The sequence below is a fragment of the Fukomys damarensis genome, unplaced genomic scaffold (genome assembly GCF_012274545.1).
Source record: "Fukomys damarensis isolate Sample0158 unplaced genomic scaffold, DMR_v1.0_HiC HiC_scaffold_15, whole genome shotgun sequence".
NCBI lineage: Eukaryota > Metazoa > Chordata > Mammalia > Rodentia > Bathyergidae > Fukomys > Fukomys damarensis.
Genome location: NW_022900927.1, coordinates 32854815 through 32862030, shown reverse-complemented (window position 1 = coordinate 32862030; position 7216 = coordinate 32854815). Strand labels below are relative to the sequence as shown.

The window sequence follows — 7216 nt, the reverse complement described above, 5'->3', positions numbered from 1 at the left end:
CTGATGTGTCAAGCATTGTGCTTCTATCCATCATGAATTCTTTCTGACACACCAAGGTCTAGGTTATGTATGATTCCCTGTTGATCTTCATAATCCCTGGCATTTAGTGACTTCTTTAGCCCAAGGTACTTTGTTTATACTTCTCAGATTAGCCCATCTCTTAGAATTATAACTATTTGTGTCTGCCTTTGTACCTCACTTCACTGAACTGTTGAGTGCAAGAATTTAAGTTTTGCATAGTCATAACAATATGAATGCTAAGTACCAAGGGTAGATGTCAATAAGCATTTATTAAATGAATATGTAACTGAATAAGAGAAAATAATTCTACCATACAAATCTTTCTGTAATAAAAAATATTGTTACAAAAATTTCTAAGAAAAACTTTAGACTTTTCAAATATTCCAAGTCTATCTAATAGAACTCAATGAAACATGTAACATTAAAAACTGGTATGCATATGTGTGTGTGTGTGTGTTCACATGTGTTTTGCAGGCAGTAATTTCCTCCTAAGATTTCAAGATTACATTTGTGGTTCCTAACTTTTGTTTCAGTAGAGATGAAAAAATAGTTTTACAAATAATGTTCAGCTTTAGAAAACATCACTCTAAAGCATATAGTGACTTTAAGACCAAGCCGGAAATATCTCTGACAAGCTGGACTTTCCCAGGTGGAAGACTTGTGCGCTAAATGGAAACTGCAGAGGCCACCTGTGAAAAGCAGTTACATGTCAGCAGTTGAGTTTTACCTGTGGACTAGGCTGATAATACTTTACACAGCATTCACTTCATTCAAAACAATCTTGCATGGGAAGGAACCTAATAACCTCATGATTGTGTTGCGTTACCTTCTTAGGTGCATAAAGACAAATTGGGGCTGGGGGTGTTCCCAGAGGTACAGAGCTTGCCTAGCATGCATGATGGCCTGTTATATGCCCAGTGCTAAAAAGTTAAATTATCGTAATCTAGAACACTAAATTAGGCTGCGGTTTAATTATGAACATTTTTTAGAACACAAGAGTATACTGGCCACACCACCCTGACTATTGCATATCATACATATATGTGCACACACAAACTAATGCATTCTCCATATCCACAGCCTTGCCTGTGAACACAGTTCTTGATCCTCAGCTCTCTTTGCCATGCATTGCCATTTGTTTTTCTGTTTTTGTGGTTCTTCACTTCAAGAAAGCTTTAAGTTGTCTCTTTACATTGTAGCCAAACATCATTTCCAATATTTTTAGTCTCTGAGAGCCCATTTCCTTGTTGCTTCCAAGAGTAAATGGAACACTCTCTGGTTCACTCTGGCATCTGTAGGAATTAGACCCTGGAGTGTCCTCTGTAACATTAAGCAGAAGAACAATATTACAGATGGCTGACTCAAGGAAGTCCAGCTCCTTAGAAACAGATTAGATATTGTGTATCAGGCATCACAATCAAGTCAGGACCAAGAACATCACATTAAGTAATGTAGTATTATTTTACGTTCCTACCATTTTGTTTATGACAAAAAAACTGAGGGAGGGATGGGTGATTAAAGGGTTTGTTGACTTATACTTCACTCATTAAACATCCAAGTCTTTAAAATGAGGTTAACAGTTCTTTCTGTGGTCTATTCTTCTTCTCCTAATGTTTCTCATCTGCCTAAGGAGGGGCCTAAAATCCCACCCTTCATTCAAGGCCACTAGAACCAGCTAAGTCAGATGATTAGAATTTGGTCTTCGTGATGCATTCTCTTCACTTTCCTATTCTTTCCAGTCTCATCTCAGTGCCTTGCCGTATTCCAATCTAGCTGCATCTGCATCCTTCTTTTCAGCCCTATTCCTGGGATAAACCTCACTTGGTTCTGAGCTATACTGTCACATTCAGTTTGCTGAAGTTTCACTGAGAAGCTTTGAATGTGGGACATTGGTGTGTAGTTTTCATTACTTATATATAATTCCTTTGATTTTCACATCAGATTAACGCTAGCCTTACAGATTGAGTTCAGAAGAACCCATTCTTCTTTAGTTTCCTAGAAGGGTTTGTGGAGAATAAGTAGCATATTTTGCTTATGTTTTTGGTAGCATTCATCAGTGAATTAATTTGAGTCTAGAATTTTCTTTGTGGAAGTATTTTCACTCAATTTCTTATAGATTGAATTTTAAAAGAATACTGTATTTTCTCAGTAGGTACAGGACTATTCAACATCTGTGTATTTCTTCTAGAATGCACTGTGGAATCTAATCTGAAACAAGAAATTTGTACATTTTCATCAAGGTTGTAAAGTTTATTGGCATATATTTGTTCTTATCAATTCTTTGTCTTTTATTGGAAGAGTTTTCAGTATCACTACTCTCATTCCTAATACTACTCACTATTTTTTCCACTTTTTAAGAAATCTGTCTTGTGACAGGCTTTTCAGTTTATCGATTTTCTCAGGAACAAGTTTTTTATTTTATTGATTTTCTCTATCATTTCCAGTTATCTATTTCATTGTTTTCTCCTCTGATCTTTCTCATTTTATTTTCCTTACTTTGAGTTTCACTTGTTGTTCTTTTTCTAGTTGCTTAAGGGAGAAAATAAGGTTATTAATTTTAAACTTTTCTTCTTTTTAATAAAAGTGTTGTAGCTCTTTAAATGAATACACCTTTCAAATTTTGCTATCTTGAATTTTCAGTTTCATTCTATTCCAACTACTTCCTAATTTCTTTGATTTTTCTTTGATTTATGGCTTGTCTAGAAGTGTATTTAGTTTGCAAATAATTGTAAATTATTTGAAGATACTTCCACTTTTATTTTTATTTATTATATTGATAGTAACTCAATTCACTTACAATCCAAGAGTATACCTTAATGGTTTGAATTCTTTTAAATTTTTTAAAAATTACTTTATGGTCTAGAATGTGTCCTTGAGCACTATGAATCTTGGTCTTTCAACCTCCAGGACAGTGAAAGAATAAATTTCTTTTGTTTAGGCATCCCAAACTTACTTTATAATGGTAGCCCTAGCAAAGTGATACACGAACAAAAGGGCAAATCCATTCATCTTTCAAGTGAAAAGGTCTTTTGAGTAACTGGATAGACAAGTGGCTATACAATCTGAAGCCCAGAGGGATATGGAGGCTGGAGATATAATGCAAAGTCAGTAGCATAAAATGATATTTGGTACAAGGGGAGCACATATTCCCCAGTCTTTATGTTCCTGTGAGGAGGTTCCATCAGTGTTACATTCGTGAATTCCCAGTTTCTTTTGTCACTTTTTCCCAGATATGGAAATCAACAGATTTGCTTTGTCACTTTGAGAGAAAGAACTCCATATTCATAATTTGGTGTTTGTATATTTCAGGGACACCTGCCTTCAGAGAATGTATGTATTCTGATTCTCCCTGTTGTGAATTTTTCATCATCTAGTTTGCACTGGAAGATGGTCATAGCTGTCCAAATATTTCTACATTTGAAAAGGTTAGTCATTGGTCCAGCCTTATTCTCCATTATTATGTTTTAAATAAGTAATAAGGATAGTTTTTCTTACTCTCTTCTCCTTAAGTTCTATCTCTGTGTTGCAACTGATTCAGAACTTAAGAACTGAGTAGGTGAAATCAACTGTCCAGTGACTACTGGTAGAGAAAATAATAGGGTCAAAGAGAAACTTGGGATATTCTGACATTAAGAGAGGTAAAAGAAAACTCATCAAAGGATATTGAAAACTCAAAGGTAGAGGAAAATCATGGGAGTGTGATGGCTGAAAGACAAGTGAAGAAAATATTTTAAGACGAAAAGGAGTCATTTACTTCAAAGCCTGCTAGAATGACTTTAATGAAGGTATATAAAATCTATGGGATGCTCACCTCTCTTTCTGGCAAACCTATGGCTGTGAGTTATTTTTCAAAGGAGAAGAAAATCACTGATTCCAGTTTCCTTCAGTGGGGGCAAAAAAATTAGCACACCCTTCCTTACACACTAAATCACTTAATTAAATATTTCCCTAAACAAGACTGACCAGTCATTCCAATTTGCCTGTGAATGAGGGCCTTCTTGGAATGTGACTTTTAGTTCTAAAACAGGGAAAACTCTGGGACAAAGTAGGAGTTGGTTATCTTATCTTCAACCAACATTTACCTGCTATAAGCACACACAAATATACATAAGCACTCAAAGTCAGAGTCACTGACTTGCTCCTCTTATGTAAATGGCCCTGTTGATGATATGCATCATTTTTGGTGGAGAAGTGGAAATGGATTGGGAGGAAAAAGAACAGAAAGGGGGAAAAGTAATGACCCTTTCAATCATAGATATGGAGACTAGCAACAAGCCTATTTGCACTGCTTTAAGGTAAGATAATGATGAAAAATAATGGTTTCCATTGTAAAGCAATGACAGTGAGATGGAATTAAGCCCGAATTCCCTATGATATAGGAGAGTAAGGAAGAGAGGGAGATACCTAATTTGAGTACATAAGTAACTAATGATAATTAGTCAAAGTAGAAAATATGAGGAAAAAATGAGGAGCTTTGATTTAAATGTAAATGCCAGGGTTTCCTAGGGGCTACATAGAGAATGTGGAGTAGTATAGTGATGTTTTTAAGGACAAGAGTTGAACCTGATTGTCTGGATTTATATTCTATCTCCATCTACTATTAGCTCCATGATTTTGAGCAGGATTAACCTATTATACTTTAGTCATCTCATGCGTAAAATGGGCAGAAAAGTGGTGATCTGTTTAATAACAGAGGAACAGTTCCTAGTACACAATCATAGCTGCTCCTCATAGACTAGAGATGGGTATATGGGAATGGCTTTAATTAAATGGACTGAACTGGAGTTATAACAGCATGGACACTGAGAAAAGAAAAACCACAAGGAGCATATGAGCAAGTAGGTGGGGTATTAAAGAGTGTGCATACCCATATGTGTGTATGTGTTGCAGTAGTAACAGCCATAGTAGAAGTAGTGGTAGTAGTAGAAGGGAAGTTAGATTTACAAAGCTTAAGTTATGACTGTTAAGAAAATAACATGTTTATATCATGGTAGTGTAAGAGGTACTGATTCTATTTGTCTTGCTATAGTTTGGATTTTAAATTTTAAATGTCCCCCAAAGGTCTGTGTGCTATAGGTATGGTCCCCAGCCTTGAGCTACTGGGAGATGGTAAAGTCTCTTAAGAATTGGGGCTGCTTTGGGAGGTTTTTAGGTTTATAGCACACAATCTTCAAGGGGATAGTGGAGCCCATCCCTTTCTTTTCTTCCTCTTCCACTTTCTGTTCCTGAGGTGAGTGGTTTTGCTCTATTGCATGTTCCTTCCACGGTGTGCTGCCTCACCACAGGCCCAAAACAGCAGGGCCAATTGACTATGGACTAGACCCTTCAAAACTGTGAACCCAAGTGAATCTTCACTTTTAAGTTGATTGTCTCAGCTAACTGTCAGAGTGACAGAAAACTGACTAAAACATATCTTAATTAGCACGTGGAGTTTTTATCACTTAGACATTTCTTCGTATCAAACTTTACCACAACCTATTTTTTTAAAGCACTTTTTATCTGCTTATGAATTGCTATGAGTCAGTTATTTGGGCTGGATGTATCAGGACAATTCTTCTGCTGGTCTTTCCAAGCTCACTCATCTGGCTGCAGTTACCAAGTGATCATAGAGATAGACCTAGAACCTGTGGGTTGGAACCCTGAGAGCTGGAGAGATGTCAAAGCAAAATCATTTAAGACCTTCTAATTGGAAAAACTGAAGTGGAGGCATGGTTCGGTCACACAGAAACACAGAGCTGAAAGACTAGAGCAAAACAGAGATGGTAGCTGCGTGTTCACAGTTTAACTCTCCTTACAAGTAGAATGCACTGTGCTGGCTTAAAGGATCAAAAGGTACTTATGCGGTGATTGACGAGGAACTTGGTGTCAAACAATCGTGCCAGACCTGCTAATGCTCCTTTCTGCACTGTGAATGCTATTGGAGCCACCAAGTAACTCTGTTCCTCCCTTTTCCCACATAATAACCACAACCAGTAACTAAGCGCTAGAAGTTCACAATTTCAGTAAGGAGATGATGTATTTGCGATGTTTCTTCTGCTTACTACCATGATAACTACTCACATTTCTGTTTCTCCTCTACAACTCCCCTTTGCCATCCTATCCTGCTTTGGAGCTAGCTGATTATGGATGGAAGCCTCTACAAACTGTGACCTAAAGAAACCTTTCACTTTTAACTTTGGTTGTCAGGTATTTTGTCTCAGAAATGAGGAAAGCAACTAAGATACTACAGTATTGCCTCTGTCTTACTGTGTTGTTACAGGGATGTGAAGACAAATGTACATCTCTCTTCCTCATTCTCCTGCATCATAAGGAATACAGGCTTCACTCCATCTTGCTGTCTCTGCTTTACAACAGGAAACCATTTATCTTTACCTTAAAAAAGAGCAAATAGGCGTGTTACTGGTCTCCACATCTATGGTTGGGTGGGTCACCATTTTCTCCTTTTCTGTTATTTTTTTCTTTCCAATCCATTTCCACCTCTCTACCAAAAATGATATACATTGTGAATAGGGCTGCTTATTTAAGAGGTACAAGACAGTGACCATGTGTGATTATGAGTGCTCACATATATTTGTGTGTGCTTGTTAACGGGTAAATGTTGCTTACGGATAAGGTAACCAACTCCTACTTTGTCCCAGACTTTTCCCTGTTCTAGAATGAAAAGTCTTACATCCCAAGAAGGTTAAATGATTTCTTAGTTTTTTTAAAAGCCAAACCTCACTTGACCCTAAACTTTGTCTACAGTTTCAAGCTAGGGCCTTCAATTTTCAACTGTTCTCATTTTGGAGTTTGAATTGAATTAGAAATGCATTAAGGGTATATTGGACCAAACCTCTGGTGTCAGACTGCCTGAGATCAAACACTTACTTACTGGTTGTGAGACTGTGGTAAAATTATTAACCTTCTGCCTCAGTTTCTTCAAGTCTAAATTGGGATGAACAATGCTATCTATCTCATCTAATTTTATCTATTAAATCAGCTAATGAGTGTAAAACTCCTGAAGCAATGCTGAACACGTGATCAGCACTGAAAAAGACCTTTAGATATTATAATTGTTTTGTTGCTGTTTAGTTTTATATACTACATAAAACATGTTGGAAAAATGACAGATAGAAATATGCTCAAATATTTCCAGTCTTATAAAATACTTTTAGGTATACTGAGGAAAATTAAAGAAAAAAAATACTATATATAT

At 36.5% G+C, this 7216-nt stretch overlaps 1 long non-coding RNA gene across 2 annotated transcripts in view; it reads right to left on the bottom strand.

The window, feature by feature from the left end:
• Positions 1-474: 474 nt before the first annotated feature.
• LOC104876260 overlaps positions 475-7216 on the bottom strand; it is a 16846-nt gene continuing 10104 nt past the window's right edge. For both annotated transcript variants that reach the window (XR_784299.2, XR_784298.2), the window contains one exon: positions 475-1341. This is a non-coding gene — a long non-coding RNA (uncharacterized LOC104876260). The remainder of the gene's footprint in view (positions 1342-7216) is intronic.